This window comes from Eleutherodactylus coqui, chromosome 4, assembly GCF_035609145.1.
Source record: "Eleutherodactylus coqui strain aEleCoq1 chromosome 4, aEleCoq1.hap1, whole genome shotgun sequence".
Lineage (NCBI taxonomy): Eukaryota > Metazoa > Chordata > Amphibia > Anura > Eleutherodactylidae > Eleutherodactylus > Eleutherodactylus coqui.
This window is the reverse complement of record NC_089840.1, coordinates 94,969,448-94,989,500: the sequence shown is the minus strand read 5'-3', so window position 1 is coordinate 94,989,500 and position 20,053 is coordinate 94,969,448.

The window sequence follows — 20,053 nt, the reverse complement described above, 5'->3', positions numbered from 1 at the left end:
CGCCACGCACCCGCACGCTCAAACGTTAACCGTCCGCATCGCAAAATTCATCAGCCTTGAGATGCTGCCGTATAGGGTTGTGGAAACGGAGTCCTTCAAAAGTATCATGGAGGCGGCGGCCCCGCGCTACTCAGTTCCCAGTCGCCACTACTTTTCCCGATGTGCCGTCCCAGCCCTGCACGACCACGTCTCCCGCAACATTGTGCGCGCCCTCACCAACGCGGTTACTGCCACGGTCCACTTAACTACGGACACGTGGACAAGCACAGGCGGGCAGGGCCACTACATCTCCCTGACGGCACATTGGGTGAATTTAGTGGAGGCTGGGACAGAGTCAGAGCCTGGGACCGCTCACGTCCTACCCACCCCCAGAATTGCGGGCCCCAGCTCGGTGCTGGTATCTGCGGAGGTGTATGCTTTCTCCACTAAAGCACCCTCCTCCTCCTCCTCCTCCTCTGTCTCACAATCAAGATGTGTTAGCAGCAGCATGTCGCCAGCAGTCGGTGTCGCGCGGTGTGGCAGCACAGCGGTGGGCAAGCGTCAGCAGGCCGTGCTGAAACTACTCAGCTTAGGCGATAAGAGGCACACGGCCCACGAACTGCTGCAGGGTCTGACACAGCAGACCGACCGCTGGCTTGCGCCGCTGAGCCTCCAACCGGGCATGGTCGTGTGTGACAACGGCCGTAACCTGGTGGCGGCTCTGCAGCTCGGCAGCCTCACGCACGTGCCATGCCTGGCCCACGTCTTTAATTTGGTGGTTCAGCGGTTTCTGAAAAGCTACCCACGCTTGTCAGACCTGCTCGTAAAGGCGCGCCGGCTCTGCGCACATTTCCGCAAGTCCCACACGGACGCTGCCACCCTGCGCACCCTGCAACATCACTTTAAGCTGCCAGTGCACCGACTGCTGTGCGACGTGCCCACACGGTGGAACTCTACGCTCCACATGTTGGCCAGGCTCTATGAACAGCGTAGAGCTATAGTCGAATACCAACTCCAACATGGGCGGCGCAGTGGGAGTCAGCCTCCTCAATTCCTTTCAGAAGAGTGGGCCTGGTTGGCAGACATCTGCCATGTCCTTGGTAATTTTGAGGAGTCTACCCAGGTGGTGAGCGGCGATGCTACAATCATTAGCGTCACCATTCCTCTGCTATGCATCTTGAGAAATTCCCTGCAAACCATAAAGGCAGCTGCTTTGCGCTCGGAAACGGGGGCGGGGGAAGACAGTATGCCGCTGGATAGTCAGGGCACCCTCCTGTCTATTTCTCAGCGCGTACAGGAGGAGGAGGAGGAGCATGAGGAGGATGAGGAGGAGGGGGAAGAGACAGCTTGGCCCGCTGCTGACGGTACACCGGCTGATTGCCTGTCATCCTTTCAGCGTGTATGGCCTGAGGAGGAGGAGGAGGAGGAGGATCCTGAAAGTGATCTTCCTAGTGAAGACAGCCATGTGTTGCGTACAGGTACCCTGGCACACATGGCTGACTTCATGTTAGGATACCTTTCTCGTGACCCTCGCGTTGCACGCATTCTGGCCACTACGGATTACTGGGTGTACACACTGCTCGATCCACGGTATAAGGAGAACCTGCCCACTCTGATTCCCGAAGAGGAAAGGGGTTCGAGAGTGTTGCTATACCACAGGACCCTTGCGGACAAGCTGATGGTAAAATTCCCAGCCGACAGCGCTAGTGGCAGAAGGCGCAGTTCCGAGGGCCATGTTGCAGGGGATGTGCGTAGATCGAGCAGCATGTACATCCCAGGCAGTGCAACAGTCTTTAAGGGCCTGGCCAGCTTTATGGCTCCCCACCAAGACTGTGTCACCGCTCCCCAGTCACGGCTGAGTCGGCGGGAGCACTGCAAAAGGATGGTGAGGGAGTACGTAGCGGATCGCACGACCATCCTTGGTGACGCCTCTGCCCCCTACAACTACTGGGTGTCGAAGCTGGACACGTGGCCTGAACTAGCCCTGTATGCCCTTGAGGTGCTTGCTTGTCCTGCGGCTAGCGTGTTGTCGGAGAGGGTGTTTAGTGCGGCTGGGGGAATCATCACCGATAAGCGTAGCCGCTTGTCAACCGACAGTGCCGACAGGCTAACACTCATCAAGATGAACAAAGGCTGGATTTCGCCAGACTTCTGTTCTCCACCAGCGGACAGCAGCGATACGTAAGCAATACGTAGGCTGCACCCGCGGATGGAAGCTACGTTCTCTCTCACCATCCAAAACGGGGACATTTGTGCTTCATCAATCTGTGTCTAATATTCCTCCTCCTCCTCCTCCTGCTCCTCCTCCTGAAACCTCACGTAATCACGCTGAACGGGCAATTTTTCTTAGGGCCACAAGGCTCACTCAAATAATTTTTCAGAACAATTTTTATAAGTTTCAATTAGCTTAAAAGCGTTGGAACTTTAACTTGAACCAATTTTTCGTTACACTGGGCTGCCTCCAGGCCTAGTTACCACTTAAGCCACATTAACCAAAGCGATTAATGGGTTTCACCTGCCCTCTTGGCTGGCCATGGCCAATTTTTGGGATGTACATTAGTACTGTTGATACAGCAATTTTTGTGGGCCCTCGCCTACAGTGTAATCAAATTAATTTTTAGCCCACCTGCATTACAGCTGACGTTACCTCAGCTGTGTTGGGCAATGCAATGGGATATTTTTGTGTACCGCCGGTGGGTTCCAGGGAGCCACCCATGCTGTAGGTGCACACGGAGTTTTTAATACATCTGTACACTTCTAAAGAACCCCAGTCTGACTGGGGCATGCAGTGTGGGCCGAAGCCCACCTGTATTACGCACGACATTACTACCTCAGCTGTGTTGGGCAATGCAATGGGATATTTCTATGTACCGCCGGTGGCTTCCTGGCACCCACCCAGGCAGTGGGTCCACAGGGAGTTAAACCTACATGTGTCCACTTGTAAAGAACCCCAGTCTGACTGGGGCATGCAGTGTGGGCCGAAGCCCACCTGCATTACGCACGACATTACTACCTCAGCTGTGTTGGGCAATGCAATGGGATATTTTTGTGTACCGCCGGTGGGTTCCAGGGAGCCACCCATGCTGTAGGTGCACACTGAGTTTTTAATACTTCTGTACACTTCTAAAGAACCCGTCTGACTGGGGCATGCAGTGTGGGCCGAAGCCCACCTGTATTACGCACGACATTACTACCTCAGCTGTGTTGGGCAATGCAATGGGATATTTCTATGTACCGCCGGTGGCTTCCTGGCACCCACCCAGGCAGTGGGTCCACAGGGAGTTAAACCTACATGTGTCCACTTGTAAAGAACCCCAGTCTGACTGGGGCATGCAGTGTGGGCCGAAGCCCACCTGCATTACGCACGACATTACTACCTCAGCTGTGTTGGGCAATGCAATGGGATATTTCTATGTACCGCCGGTGGCTTCCTGGCACCCACCCAGGCAGTGGGTCCACAGGGAGTTAAACCTACATGTGTCCACTTGTAAAGAACCCCAGTCTGACTGGGGCATGCAGTGTGGGCCGAAGCCCACCTGCATTAACCCTTTCCAGTCCACTGTGTGACCTGTGAAGACATTAGGGTTTAAGGCTGTACAGCTCCGTTGTTGGTAGACGTCCGTCGGGGTTCTCTTACTGTATATTGCCAGCCTCTCTGCTGTCGGAGCCTATCCTACGTGTCAGCTCATGCAGTACTGGCTTTAGCCAGCATATAGCGCCGTTGTATAACAGCAGAAAAAGAGTAAGCCCCCTAGGAAAACCATATACAAATTGGATTGGAAAGGGTTAAGCACAACATTACTACCTCAGCTGTGTTGGGCAATGCAATGGGATATTTCTATGTACCGCCGGTGGCTTCCTGGCACCCACCCATGCTGTAGGTGCACACAGAGTTTTTACTACATCTGTACACTTATAAAGAACCCCAGTCAGACTGGGGCATGCAGTGTGGGCCGAAGCCCACCTGCATTAAGCACGACATTACTACCTCAGCTGTGTTGGGCAATGCAATGGGATATTTCTGTGTACCGCCAGTGGGTTCCAGGGAGCCACCCATGCTGTGGGTCGACAGGGACTTCACAATAGGGAGTTGTACCTGCCTGTGTCTATGAATTAAAAAGCCCGGTCTGACTGGGGCATGCAGACACCTTGACAGAATGAATAGTGTGTGGCACATAGGTTCCCCATTGCTATGCCCACGTGTGCAGCTCCTGATGGCGGTGGCACAGGATTCTATTTCTCATTGCTTCTGTACAGCATTGTGGGCTATCGCTCCGCCACTTTTAAAGAGGGTCGCTGCCTAGCCGTGCCAACCTCTGCAGTGTGTGCCTGCGGTCCCTCGTCATGGCAGACGCAATTCTAAATAGACATGAGCGTGGTGTGGCATGAGGGCAGCTGAAGGCTGCGCAGGGACACTTTGGTGTGCGCTGTGGGGGGGAGGGGGGGCGGTTGGGCAGCATGTAACCCAGGAGAAGTGTCAGTGGAGTGTCATGCAGGCAGTGATTGTGCTTTGTTGGAGGTAGTGTGGTGCTTAGCAAAGGTATGCCATGCTAATGAGGGCTTTTCAGAAGTAAAAGTTGTTGGGAGGGGGGGGGGGCCCACTCTTGCCGGTATTGTGGCTTAATAGTGGGACCTGGGAACTTGAGATGCAGCCCAACATGTAGCCCCTCGCCTGCCCTATCCGTCACTGTGTCATTCCCATCACTTTCCTGAATTGCCCAGATTTTCACACATGAAAACCTTAGCGAGCATCGGCGAAATACAAAAATGTTCTGGTCGCCCATTGACTTCAATGGGGTTCGTTGTTCGAAACGAACCCTCGAGCATCACGGGAAGTTCGTTACGAATAACGAACACCCGAACATTTTGGTGTTCGCTCATCTCTAATCACCACCTTCTAAATTTTAACTTTTATTAGTGACCCTTAAAATCTCATGCATATGTCATATATAACAAAGCCAGAAACCGAAAAAAGTCAGAGGTAAAATGACTCTTCAAAACTGGGGACAATAGTGCACAGTGTCAGAGTATGAAAAAACATGATATTTTTAGTATGTTCATCCTAGAAACCAAACGTAGGAGGAGTGTGTCTCCCTTTCATGCTACTTTTATAATAAGTGCTTAGTTTAATCCAGTATCAACAGCAATCATTTATGTTTATAATTATAATCTGCATCAATATCTTTGCATCCATCAAGTGTCCATAATTAAACCACAAAATGCAAACATTTTATTTTACTTTGTAGGGATTCAAGTATCAGTTAAGAAACACTCTCAATAGGTCAACATAAAGTACATTCATACTATCTTAACACCCTTGAATGAATTGAAAAATGTTGATGCAACGCTTGGGGATAGTTTAATGCTACATCTGTAAATTAAAATTGTTCCTTTTAGCTTAAGTAGTAATTCTCTATATTGTGCCTGTCTTTAAACAAGCCACCTGTATCAGAAAAGGACAACTCTACCCCAATATTTGTCTTTATGAATCTTTTCACTTTGCCCAGTATTTCCTACCAAAAGAATGTACTGTACACTTGTACAGCGGATCATCAGAGGAGTCTTGATGGTTTAAACTGAAAGTGTGTAAAAGTATGTGTATGCTCATGTTATAGCGGCAGGTTGCAGTCGACAGTATCCCTTACCTCCTCCTGCAGTCAGATGTAGCTAGGACTATGTCCACAAGTTCTCTGCAGCAGACACCACACTAGCTATCACTTTGCAAGTAACCATAAGTTGCATGTGTATGGCCAGTCCACCTCTTTAAGGGCCAACATGCACACCAAGCTTTTCCATCCCTGACAAATCCAAACCAATTTCTGGATATTAAAGGCACTTACTTACATTAGAGGGTGTCTGAGCAATTAGCCTTGTTTAATATTCAAAGGTGTTTATTAGTTCTGACTTCTGATTCGACCTTTTCTATTCAGCTTTCCCATCTTCTCCATTCCTGACCTCGATTTGTTATGTTTTTTTTTCGATTTTCACATTTTTGTGATTTGTGAAAAAACCTGACGTGATACAAAATTTTGAAGGTCATTTTCGGAATCTGCTGGAAAAAAATCCATTCCGATACACCTCTCCATTTTAAAACAACAAAACTTTCCATAGCTGTTGAACCTGTTTTCGTCCACAGATAACCAGGGTTACTAACCTCCTTTTTAATTTTTTCTGGGCAGTTTTGCCAAAAATGACAGACAGAGCCTTGACAAACACAGCAGGAGGGGTTGAAACGCTGCATGTATGTCTTGTATGTGGAGTAATAAAGAAGCATCCTATTGATGCATATTTGATAAACCCGGCTACGCTGCTTAATCCCTGCAACCTTTGAAGTAGATTGTGGACCCTGGAGTCAGAACCTCTCCTTTGAGCTTTGCATTTTCTGCTCTGTGCCTCACACCATTGGTGTTCGTTTGGGAGTGCTGCTCTGTTCCTGTGCTAGTCCAAAATTTTTAGAGGCATAGACTCCACCCTTATAGGAGCCACACCCTAGTTTCACACCATTAAAATATCCTTGAATCACAAAGACCAAATCTAAAGGGGTTATCCAGCAGTTAGGGATGAGATGGAGAGTTTAAAGAGTAATTGCACTTTTAAAAAACTTTTGACATGTCAGAGTGACGTCAAACGTTTTGATTAGTGGGGATCTGGGTGTTGAAACCCCAGCTGATTGCTACAGCGCTCACCTCATCGTTCCTTGTTGGCTCTTCTTGGCAGCTGAAGACAGATGCAGAGATACTTGTAGACATGTATGCATTCTTCAGCTGCTGAAAAGAGCCTACAAAAAATGATGACAGCTGAGGGAGCACAACACTCAGGTGAGCACAGCAGCTCCTTCATTTCACTGATCAGTGGGGGTCTCAGCACCCAGACCCCACACCGATCAAAACTTTTGACATGTCACTCTGACATGTCAGAAGTTTTTTAAAAGTACAGTTACTCTTAAAAGTTCCAGGCAGCTATGAGTTTCCAGCTATTCAGAGAAATGCTATGGGATGCTGCATGGACAAAATTGGACATGGGTCAAGTCAAAGCAGTTGTATTATGATCACAAATTATCCCTTATCCACAGGATATTCACAGAATAGGGGATAACTTGCTCATCAGTGAGAGACTCACTGCTGAGACCCCCATTAATCCTAGGAACCTGGATCCCATGTCCCCTGTCCTATACGGTTGCCTCATATGCTGTGAGGTGGAAGTGATGTCAGATGCCAGGTAACGGGCGCCAGAAACAGGAGCAGGGGAGCTAGCCAGGAGCAGGGGACACCGGAGTGGCGCAGGAGCCGGAGCCGCCAGAAGTCCGAGAAAGTGGCCGGTCAGCGGGCAGAAGCGGAGGATCGGGTTCCCGGAGCGGCAGGAGCACAGAGAGTGCGGCCGCCGGGAGAGAGGTCCTGCCGGTGAGACTGCAGGTGACGTCACCGGAGCTGCGGAGGAGCTGCCGACAGAGCCGATAAATGTATTCTGTGTGCCTTAGGGTGTGTGGGTCTAAGTGTGTGTGTGTGTACGCCTCTGGGTCTAGGTGTGTGTCTGTGACTAAGGGAGGGGGTGTTAGAATGTGAGTTTATAAGTGTCTGTGTGCAAGGTGTAAGTGCAGCAGGATTAGGGGATTGAGTGAGAGTGCGAGAGTTAAATTTAAAAAAAAAAGTGTGAGCGGTTGCGCATAGGCGGCAGCGTGTGAGTGGTTGCGCATAGGCGGCAGCGTGTGAGCGGAGTGTGAGCAAGTCTATCTTCACTACTTCCACAAGTAAATTGTAGATCCCCATTAGGATGAGCTCCATGCCTGGCAATGTCATCCAGTGTGCTGCTTGTGCAATGTATGCGGTCCTTGATCAGCCGGTGGCGGATGGTAGTACGGAAGAGCAGGGGGAGCAGGCAGTAAGCTGGGTGACAGATAGAAGGAGGTATAGAGGGAAGAGAACCAGGGAGGCTAGCCCTGAACTGGCACAACCCAACAAATTTGCAAAGTTGGCAGATGAGGGGGATGCCATTACAGAGCCAGCACTGCTGCAGCACGACATGCCCTCTGAACGCCAGGGAGATGACTGGTCCAGTGAGATGGGGACGGGGAGCGCAGCGCAGGCTAGACAGGTCCTAGTGGTGGGGGACTCAATTATAAGGGGGACAGATAGGGCAATCTGCCATAAAGACCGGGATCGTCGAACGGTGTGTTGTCTTCCTGGCGCTCCAGTTCGACACATCGTGGATCAGATTGACAGGTTACTGGGAGGGGCTGGTGAGGATCCAGCGGTCATGGTGCACGTTGGCACCAATGAACAAATTAGAGGTCAATGGAGGGCCTTCAAAAATGATTTCAGAGACTTAGGGTCCAAGCTTAGGGCAAGAACCTCCGGGGTAGTTTTCTCGGAAATACTACCTGCACCTAAGGCCACACTAGAAAGACAGCAGGATCTTAGGGAGGTAAACAAGTGGCTCCGGAGTTGGTGTAAGAAGGAGGGATTTGGGTTCCTGGAGAACTCGGCTGACTTTGCTGTCGGCTACAGGCTCTACCGTAGGGACGGGCTGCATCTTAATGGGGAGGGGGCAGCTGTGCTGGGGAAGAAGATGACTAGAAGGTTGGAGGAGTGTTTAAACTAGGGACTGGGGGGAGGGCAAAAAGAGAAATAAGGGGGTAGTCAGCGTAGCTAGTGACCTGGGTCTAAGCAATGGGAATGGGGGTCGAGCAGGGGATGGGGTTAGTACAGTTAGAAGTGACAGATCAGCTAATAGTACCATTAGTAACAAAATGAATTTAAAAAACTGTATAAATTGTATGACCACGAATGCAAGAAGTCTGATCGGCAAAGTGGGTGAGCTTGAAGCGAGAATGACTGATGAAAACTATGATATAGTTGGAATAACGGAAACATGGCTTGATGATAAGTGTGATTGGGCGGTGAATTTACAGGGTTACAACCTTTTCAGAAGAGACTGTGGAAACCAGAAAGGGGGAGGGGTATGTCTGTACGTTAAATCGTACTTATTGCCAAGGCTACGTGAAGATATAGGGGCAGGAGATGAACATGTGGAATCTCTGTGGGTAGAAATACAGGGAGAAAAAAATAGCAAAATCCTGATAGGGGTTTTCTATAGGCCACCAAAAGCAACACAAGAAACTGAAACCTTACTATTAAGGCAGATAAAAGAGGTGTCAAACCACAACAAAGTAATTATCATGGGGGACTTTAATTATCCAGATATAAGATGGGAAAAGGAAACCTGCAAATCTCATTGGGGTGATAAGTTCTTGAGAACAATTAAAGATAATTACCTTACCCAACTTGTGCAGGAGCCAACTAGAGGGAGGGCCATTCTGGACTTAGTGCTAACTAACAAACCGGACCGAATAAAGGGGGTACAGCTCGAGGGGCACTTGGGGAACAGTGACCACAATATAATCAACTCCCAGCTGTCATTCAATAAGAAGCCTTATCAGGGGGCGACAAATAAATTAGACTTTAGTAAACCAAAATTTGATCTGCATAGAACTACTATTGGTAACATTAATTGGGACAACATTCTCAAAAATATCAGTACAGAGGACAAATGGGAAAAGTTCAAAAGGATCCTAATTACCTCAGGTGAGCAGTTCATTCCCTTTAAAAATAAAACAACTTCAAGTAAAAGGAAACCAATGTGGCTCGAAAAGACGGTAAGAGGGGCAATAAATGAAAAAAAGAAAGCGTTCAAACTACTAAAGTAAGAAGGAAGCGAAGAAGCACTAAAATCATACAGGGAAAAAACAAAATATGCAAAGATAAGATCAAAATTGCTAGGAGGAGGATGAAAAACTGATCGCCAAAGAGGGCAAAAACAACCCCAAACTATTTTTCAACTATATTAACAGCAAAAGGAATTGCACTGAGAGCACTGTCCCTTTAACAAATAATGCAGGAGAAATCATTGAAAATGACGGAGGGAAGGCAAACCTATTAAATAGTTTCTTTTCAAGCGTATTCACAATCGAAAAGGAAATGCCCTATGAGATACAGGGGAATAAAATAAACCCCTCACAAAATATCTTATACCTAACGCAGGAGGAAGTGCGGAACAGGTTAAAGAAGATTAAAATCGATAAATCACCAGGCCCAGATGGAAACCACCCAAGGGTACTAAGGGAACTAAGTGATGTGATAGCTAGGCCGCTATATCTAATATTTGTGGATACTATCAAGACCAGGGTTGTACCATTGGATTGGCGCATTGCCAACGTGGTTCCAATTTACAAAAAGGGGTCCAAAAGTGAGGCAGGTAAGTCTCACTTAACTGGAAAAATATTCGAGGGGTTTCTGAGAGACGCCATCGAAGAATACCTCAAGGAGAACAACGGAATAACTTTTCACCAGCATGGGTTCATGAAGGGTCGATCATGTTAGATCAATCTGATCAGCTTCTATGATGAAGTAGGTTCTAGGCTGGACCTGGGAGAGTCTATTGATCTCATATATCTGTACTTCTCTAAAGCATTTGACACCGTGGAGCATAATAGGCTGATATATAAAATGAGACAGCTCGGATTGGGTGAAAACTTGTGTATCTGGGTAAAAAATTGGCTCAGAGATAGAAAGCAGAGGGTGGTAATAAATGGTTCATACTCTGATTGGGCCATCGTCATTAGCGGAGTGCCACAGGGTTCAGTATTAGGCCCCATTCTGTTCAATATATTTATCAACAATCTGATAGCGAAACTGCACAGTAAAATATCAATATTTGCAGATGACACAAAATTATACAATATAATCAATGCAACAGAGGATAATGTATGGCTACAAACAGACCTAGATAAGCTAAGGGCTTGGGCAGAAAAATGGCAAATGAAGTTCAATGTGGATAAATGTAAGGTTATGCACATGGACAGGAGAAACGGATGTCACCAATATACACTAAATGGGGTACTGCTAGGGAAAATTGATATGGAAAAAGACCTGGGGGTACCAGTGGATTGTAGATTAAACTGGAGTAACCAATGCCAGTCAGCTGCTGCAAAAGCTAATAGAGTCTTGGGGTGCATTAAAAGAGGTATAGGGCGAAGGACAAGAACATTATCCTCCCACTATATAAGGCACTTGTCAGGCCTCACATGGAATACTGCGTACAGTTCTGGTCACCAGTGCTCAGGAAAGATGTTACAGTGCTTGAGGGGGTTCAAAGAAGGGCAACTAAACTAATACATGGAATGAAGGGACTGGAATGCCCAGAAAGGCTATCCAAATTGGGATTATTTACCCTGGAAAAAAAAAACGGCTAAGGGGTGATCAAATAACTATGTATAAATACAAAACAGGGATCTTTCCCATGATCTGTTTATACCCAGAACTGCGACAGTAACGAAAGGGCATCTGCTACGTTTAGAAAAAAGCAGATTTCATCACCAGCACAGAAGGGGTTTTTTTACTGTAAGAGCAGTGAGACTGTGGAACTCTCTGCCTGAGGATGTGGTGATGGCAAAATCCATTGAGGAGTTTAAAAGGGGGGTTGATGTCTTTCTGGAGGGGAAGGATAGTACAGGATATAAATCTTAGGTTAATTGTTAATCCGGGTATACAGGCAGGTAGGAGTCGGGCAGGTATTTTCCCCAAAAGGGCTAATTGGCTCATGCCTCTTGGTTTTTTTTTGCCTTACTCTGGATCAACAACATAGGAGGGTAGACAGGCTGAACTAGATGGACATTGTCTTCATTCAGCTTTAGATACTATGTTACTATGTATGTCCTCCTCACTGGAGGGTTACCGCACCTCTGTAGTGAACAGGAGACTGATTGGACTCTCCATTCACTTTCAATGAGACTGCTGGAGATAGCTGAGCAGCAAGCGCTTGGGTATTTCCGTCAGCTCCATTAAAATAAAAGGAGCGCTAACCATGCATGCTCCGCCTGCGCTCCATTCATTCTGACATCACTGTGGGGGGAGAAGTATTGATAGTAGTGATAGACAGAGAGGGTCACATAAGTTCGTTCTGGGGATCGGCGGGGGTCTTAGAGGTAACACCCTCACAGATCACCAAATTGTCCCCTATCCTGTGGATATCCTGTGGATGGGGGATACCTTGTGATACTGGTATAACCCATTTAACATCAAGACAGAGTGAGTCTCAGGGGAAGGGGAGTAATTTGTATTCTCTTTCTGCACTTTAAGGTTCTGCTGACCTGGCATTAGTGGAGCTTCTGAAGCAGCGAGCTGCAGGACTAGCAGAGGGTTAAAAAGACTGACAGAACTGAGTGCCTACTGTCTAAACACACAGAGCAGGAGAGCGCTTAAGAAGCAGGTGCCGAGAAGGTCTAACTGAGCACGTCCCCATGCGGACCATGGACTGACCCCCCTCCTGAGAGGCTGCTGCTGGTCCTGTGCTCCTCTCACGCTCCTTTCCTATCATCCTGACTGGTAAAGATTACATTGTGGGTCTAAATAAATAACAGAATAAATGTTAAAAAAAAAACTCAACATATACACAGTTAAACAAAAATAAACTTTTTTTATTTTGTAGAAGTGAAGACAAAAAAAAACCACACACAGTATTACTGCAACCATCATGGCCCATATAATTACCTCCATACTGTTAACCAACAAAACCCACTATACCAAGACTACCAATAATAACACTATATTATACCGCTACACCATGATCATACCAGCATACTGTCATTGAATAAAGATTACTACAAAAAGATCAATATTACCAATAATAACACTACATGAGGGTCAAATCATATCCTCAGACCATGACCACATATTACCACCAAGGTGTTGCTGAAAAAAACACTACACAAAGACCAATATTACCCCCTTCCCCACAGTGACCTTTTGCATACCGCATAAATAATTACAGTACTGTTATATCCAATGATCACAGGTTATGTCTCCTCTGAATGGAGTTGTTCACTTTCCTTTTTTCTTCATCTGGCCCAGATAGTCATGATCACTACTAAAAAGTGATAACTTGTCTTTGCTGAGTTAGGCAGATCTCTTTGACTTCTCTATTTTCCAAGGATCTAGCTTCATTTTCAAACCTCACAGGCCTCCACTCATAATGCCCCATATACTCACCTGTGCCGGTGTGCTGCTCCTCTCCCTCCCAGCCTCAGGAGTCTGCACCCGATCAGTTCACTTGTTAACTTCCTGGAAGAGTGATCATGAGATCACGTGTGCTTGTCATGTGATTGCTCTACCCATAAGTCACCGGTTGAGCTGTACTGGTGCGGACTGCAGAGGCCGGGAGCTGTAGGAGGATCCTTTTTTTTCACAATTCGCCAGAAAATGTCTTCTCGTCCTCCAGAATTTTCTCGTTGAGTTGAATGGCCAGTCGGCCCCTGTCTGCAGCCCAGCATGAGGGAAAGCAAAGAGGAGCATGATTGGGTGGGTAATTTCCACTCCTTCCCGACTACTCTTACTGGTGCTGGTGATTGCATTGTGCACATTGGCGAATACGCAGTGCAAACTTAGCAGAAATTTAAAAAAATCATGAACAGTGTTTTTTTCTGCCGGATAGTATGGACGGGAGCAAAAAAACACCAGTTTTTTTTACTGAGTGTTTGTGAATTCACAGATAGTTGACAAGTTAGAAGATAACGTATGTTAAATCCTTCATACATCATATACATTTTTAAAATGCTGGCAAGTGGAGGAAATAGGTCAGTCTGAAAGTTGTGCACAGTATTGATTGTTTGTTATTTCTCAGTTTTTTGGACTGGCCCTTATTTCTGACACTTTGTCAGCCTAAAGCAGATAAACAGCAAGGAAAACAGTACCTGTAAAAATAATCTCCCACTGAGCTACAATAGCTTTTTATCTTCAGCAGGAAAGACAGATCAATACAGTTTTCCAAATACTATACAAAACAACTGTTGTTTTGCAATCTACAACCGCAAAATACTTATCTGGTAAAGGTGTGTAAATTTCACCTAGATTTCATATAAAATGACTAATGGCGCTACTGTTGTATAGCAATGGTACATTGATGATATTTAATGTATTTTCTGAGAATTACCATTCCACAATTTTAGGAATTGTCCCTGACATACAGGTGGAGTAAGAGACAGTACAACCATTGCAGTAAACAAAAACAGTCTTTACTTGGCAGCTACATCAACGTTGCAGTCACTGTTACTTAACACAAATGTTCAATACCTTGTAACACAATTTCAATTCACTCTGTAGTACAGTGATACCTCGGGATGTTAGTGCCTCAGCTTGCAAGTTTTTGACTTGCAAGCAGGCTCTTATGAATTTTCGATCTCATTTACGAGCAAAAACTCGGCGTACGAGCCTGCTTGCAAGTCAAAAAACTCGCAAGCTGAGGGTCAGGGGGGAAACTATACTCACCTGCCGCCGGTGTTTGGGTTAACTAATCACAGCCATTCAATGATGTCAGAGCTGGCTTTGATTGGCTGACACGGCGCTGAGTTAACCAATCAGGGCATTAGATTGCTGGAGGTGAGGCATTCAAGCTCCGCATGCAGAAAGCAATGCTCTGTGTCGGCGTGGAGAAGGGAGCGACAGCCTGAAGCAGCGCCACAGGTCATTGAGGAACACCGGCGGTGGGTGAGTATTGATTTTTTTTTTTACTTGTATTTAGTTTCCCCATTGAAATGCATTGGAACGCATTAATGGCTTAGGAGCTCCATCTTGGAATAGATTAAACTCGTATGTCAAGGCATCACTGTACTTGAAAATACTGAGTCTGGAATCTTGGCAACACAGTCTTGGCTTTCCATTCTTTATGAAATCAAGTGTCTTTAACCACAGAGCAATCTTTTTCTATAATCACAGGGCTTTGCATACATTCCCTGACTTTTTATGTTTGCTGACTCTTTATATATTCATTGTTTCTTTAGTTACTCAGCAGGTTTGATGTGACTCCATGGACACTCAACACAGCTCTCAATGGTAAACAGTCACAGTCTCTTTGGAGTTAGGCTTTCTCTATGTCTCAGCAATTCGACAGGTAAATGACTGGTGCTACCTCAGCTATAGTCCTGACTGTCCAGGCACCTCAATCCTGAACATGATGTCGCAGGGATTCTCTCACAGCTCACTCACTTAAGCTGCTCCCAACCTTCCAGGAGGGCTATTTCTCATGGCTGATCACTTGACCACACCCAATCTGGCTTCAACATCACTCTTGCTCACTTCACCAACACAGCCAACACAACAACATCTTGGGTGCCATAACCTGCCTTTTATACATAAACAGGCACCATTTGAGGCACATGCTCTGCTTAGCATGGTGACCAGGTGATGCACATCTGTGGTCTCTGGGAATGAGACCACACAAACAATGTCCACACTGATCATCTCAGAGAAGGTTTACAATGACCTATCTGCATGGCTGTACACATTAACTATTGTCAGTTGTACAGTGACCATCAGCTGTTATCACATTTCCTTTAATCACTTAACCTCTTCAAGCTCCAGGGTACAAGTTTACGTCCTGGCAGTGGGGTACTTCCCGCAACCGGGTGTAAACTTACGTCCTGGGGATAGAGCGAGATCATAAGTGATCTCATGCTATCTGGCAGCGGGAGTTGGCTGTCAGTGACAGCCAGCCTCCCGCTGCAACAGGGGGTGTGCATCGGAGGTGCGCCTCCTGCTGTTAACCCCTTCCCTGCCGCGATCTATGTAGATCGCCGCATGGGAAAGGTTTACAGAGAGAGCATGCTCCCTTTGTGACATTGGCGGGCTCTCACAATGTAATTGCAGGCAGCCCAGCTGGTTGCCATGGCAGCAGGATGCCAGATACCGGCGTCCTGTATTGCCAGTGCTTGTGATCGCTGTAATAAGCGATAAGGCATTGCAGGAGAGAAGTCCTGCAATGCCTTATCACAGCGATCATCAGTGCTATGGTATAAGTCTCTCAGAGGGACACAAATGGTGTAAAAAAGATCAAAATAATGAACAAAAAATAAAAATGTTAAAAAAAATGTAAAAAAACCCACTTTTTGGTGCTGTTTACTCATATTGGCATAAAAAAAACAAAATCCCACATATTTGGTATAGTCGCATCTGTAATGACATGTACAATAAGTTGCACATGCTTTCACACAAAAGCGGGAAAAAAAACGCTAAAAAACTGGAGCAAAATGCTAACTTTTAGCATTTTGCCAAGAAAAAAATGCAATAAAAGTGATAAAAAAATGCATGTACCCCAAAATGGTACCAATAAAAACTACAGACCTTACAGAGCTCTGTACATAGAAAAATAAAAAAGTTACAGGACTTTGAATGCAGCGATTTAGAATTTTTTTTTTCCAAAAAAGGGCTTTTATTGCAGAAATGGGGAAAAACCTAAAAAAAAATAAGAATTTTTGTACCGTTGTAATCATACAGGCCCGCAGAAAAAATATATTGTGTCATTTATGCTGCATGATTACTGCTGTAAAAAAAATAAAATCTATGGCAGAATTGATGCGTTTTCTCTCCCTGTTATCATAAAAAAAAATTATAAAAAATTTACAATATAGTCTATGTACCCAAAAATGGCACCAATAAAAACTACAGTTCGCCACGCAAAAAACAAGCCCTTATACGGCAGGAAAGTAAAAATGTTATGGCTTTTGAAAAATGGAGGTGAAAATCTGCCAAAAATCGTTGCGTCCTTAAGCCCAAAACAGGCCATGTCCTTAAGGGGTTAAGGAACAAGCATAGTAAATTTATGGTACTTGGTCCTGGGCTTTAAACATGCCGTAATTGAATGGCTGTGATTGGCTAACGCCAGACTAAATTAGCCAATCAGTGCATTAGCTTTCTTGAGGCGGGGCATTCAAGCTCTGCTTGCAGAAAGCAATGCTCTGCCAGCGTGCATGAGGGAGCGACAGCCAGCAGCAGCGCCGCCAGAGGTGAGTATTGATTTTTTTTCCACACTGTATTCTCGGCATATAAGATGAAGTCGGGGGTCGTCTTATACGCCCCGTCATCTTATATGCCTGAAAATATGGTACTTCTAATTAAAAAATAGCATTTTATGTCATCTCTCTAACTGAACCCTATCAAATATAGTATTTGTAGACTTTGCCAGCTTAACTTTTGCATCATATACACCCTATTGCTACATATAAAAATGACAATTCATGTAACAAGTTATGGAAATTGAAGGTATGCATCACAATATAGGTCAGCACAAATCATTTAGAAACATCACACGTAGCCTTATAAATTCTAGTTCTGAAGATGCGCTGCAGTCAACTAAAAACTCTTTATAAGTTTACATGAGCGCGTCAAAACATAAAACCTTGCTGGCGGTAATAAGTGGAACAAGCTACGGGATGAGTGGGAGCTATCATCTGTAATCTTGCTTTCCACAAACATCTCTGCTCATAAATCACAGATACCTACAGGCAATAATGTCTTCTTTCGATCATTCATCTAAAAAGCGTCTTGAGAACCGCTACACGTAAAATACATAACCTCTGCTGCTCCATCTTAAAAGTAGCAAATACAGTGAAAATCACCAAGTCAAATGAAAATGGATATTCATAAGCTACCTAAAATATAAAATTCTCTAACCATCTCTACACAAGTCCTTATGGAATTGCCTACAGATTGTAAGCAAGACAAGAAGTGCCTGGATAAATGTAAATTAAAAATCTGATCGGGCAATAGGAGTCTAGGTTGCATGTGCTTGTCTGTGTAGTGCATGAGAGCCTTGAGTTTTACTAATTAAGGAAACAAGCCTACTGTAAGGGGAGTGAGCAGTGCTCCGCACTCCCATTACTGTTTGCTAGGTGTTAAGCCCCGCTCACTCCGGTCTGGAGAGGGGAAGCAGAAAGAGCAGAGACTGGATGAGCATGGAGTTAGTGTTGCACTTGCAAGCATCATACAAAGACTCTCTCTGCTGGCCAAGTACTACAGCAGGGAAGGGGTTAACATAGGCACTGTTGGTGCCATGTTAGTGAAGCCCAGTATTGAGCTGCTGGGAGGGCTTTCTGCCCTTAATGATATTAAAGGGTTAAGGACTACTTCTGTGTGCTAGGGCTGTGAATGAGAGCTAAGCCCCACCCCATAGCCACATAACGACAGCCATTTTGACCCATAGTTTTAGTGTAATGTCTAAATAAGGAAGATGGAACAATACCTCTGCAGCGCCGCCTATTGGTTGGCAGCATTCCTTCAAATCAAGCTTGACCACAGGTCTGTAGAGCAATGATTGAGAATTGAAACCCAAACCAATTGTCATGTCTGTAGCAGCAGAAGCTGCTACATAGAGCAGCTCAGTCTGGAAAGGGAGCTGCAGAGGAGTGCGTGAGCTGGAAGGGCTGTGGGCGCAGCACTGTATTAAAAAATTGCGGCAACGGTGAGAGACTGAGCAGCATGTCTCACAAAGATAGAAGTACACTTTAAATGAGTTATCAAATCTGGTACAATTTAAAAAAAAACTCCCAGAAATCCATAGCTGAAGCTCTGGTGGTCCTACCAATTCTTTGCTTACAAACAGCTAGCACATGACCGCTGCAATCAATCAGTGGCCAAATCAAGGTGTCAATCAGGTGTACCACTGGCATCACTGCCATCACTGAGCGGTGATGTCAGTAGTACGGCACATGACCACTGCGGCAGTTATTTGACAGCTACTTGTAAACCAAGAACGGGAGATCTTGTGGAATTTCTGCATCGTTAGGCAAGAGAATAGGTGAGTGGTTTTTCTTTTATTGTTTTAGAACATATGCAGTCTGTTTTTTAACCCCTTAGTGACCACCCCATAGACATTTTACATTCTACTTTAGTGGGCTTTAATCCCCAGGGCCATAAAAACCCGCTCGCTCTGGGGATAAAAGCGACATAGACGGAGGTAGCCAACAACCTGGAGTTGTCATGGGGGGCCCAGATATCTGACCCCTGGTCACCTGATTGGCGCTATCCAATGGATAACGCTGATTCGTAAAAATAAATAGAAAGTAAAAAAAAGTTTCGGATCCATGAGATGAGCTGAGAGTACTCACCTCTGTCCTCCGTGATGCCCTGCGACGTCCTGGTCTAGAAAGGATCTGACGCCGCCTTCTGCGCATTTGAGGCAAACGTATTACGCCACGCACGCGAAATTTGAAATCACCTGGCTCCCAGCTACCTTTGGTAGGAGATGTCATCGGGGATTGCGGTAACCGGTCCCCAGGCCGGTGATCACATTATCCAATGGACAATGGATAGTGTAAGAAAGTAAAAAAGCTTTAAAGTTTCAGCTTTATCCGATCCAGGAGGAGAGCTGAAAATACTCACCTCTATCCTCTGTGATGTCCCGAGGCAATCTGGAACTGCCATGGACACCTGCACATGCGCCAATGTGGCGTGCATGCGTTGAAGGCTGGGAAGCCTAGCAAATTTAAAATCACTCTGCACCCAGCTGTTGAAGATAGCCAACTGCAGGGAGATGTCATTGGGGACTGCTATATGAGGTTTCTGGTCACATGATCGCCGCTATCCATCGAATAACGACAATCATGTTAAGTTAAAAAGTGTTAAAAAAAAGTTTAGAATGTTAATGTTTCATCTCCCCTTATGGGGAGACAAAATTGCATACCTAAGGTCCCCTGATTTGTCCCCTGATGGGATCTTTATCTGCAGACCTTACCCCAGCTTTTGTGCATGCACCCGTCAGCAAAATATGAGATGCATGCGCAAAAGTTGAGGATTGCCCGCAAAATTTTAAATCTCCCTGCTCCTGGCTACCAAAGGTAGCCTGGAGATGTCATGGGGAGCACACGGTCACTTGATCACCATTATCCAATTGATAATGGTGATAACGTAAAAGTTTCAAGACATGTAACATCTTACCAGAGGCCACACATTTGAACCCCAACGTGATCATTCTCCACGGACCTTCCCTGGCTTCTGCGCATGCGACCACCGGCAAAATGCGCGGAAATTTAAAATCTCCTTACTCACAGTTTTCACAGGTAGCTGAGAGACTGGAGCAGTCACTGGTGGCCTTGTTGAGCGGTCCCCGATCACGTGATAAAAAGGTAGCGATCTACCATAAGGCCAGTCTCATACGACTGGATAGAAATTGTCGATTCCGCATGCATTTGATTCACGGTAATAAGCAGACCAACAAAATGCATTGGATTACAGAATTCCGCTCACATTAG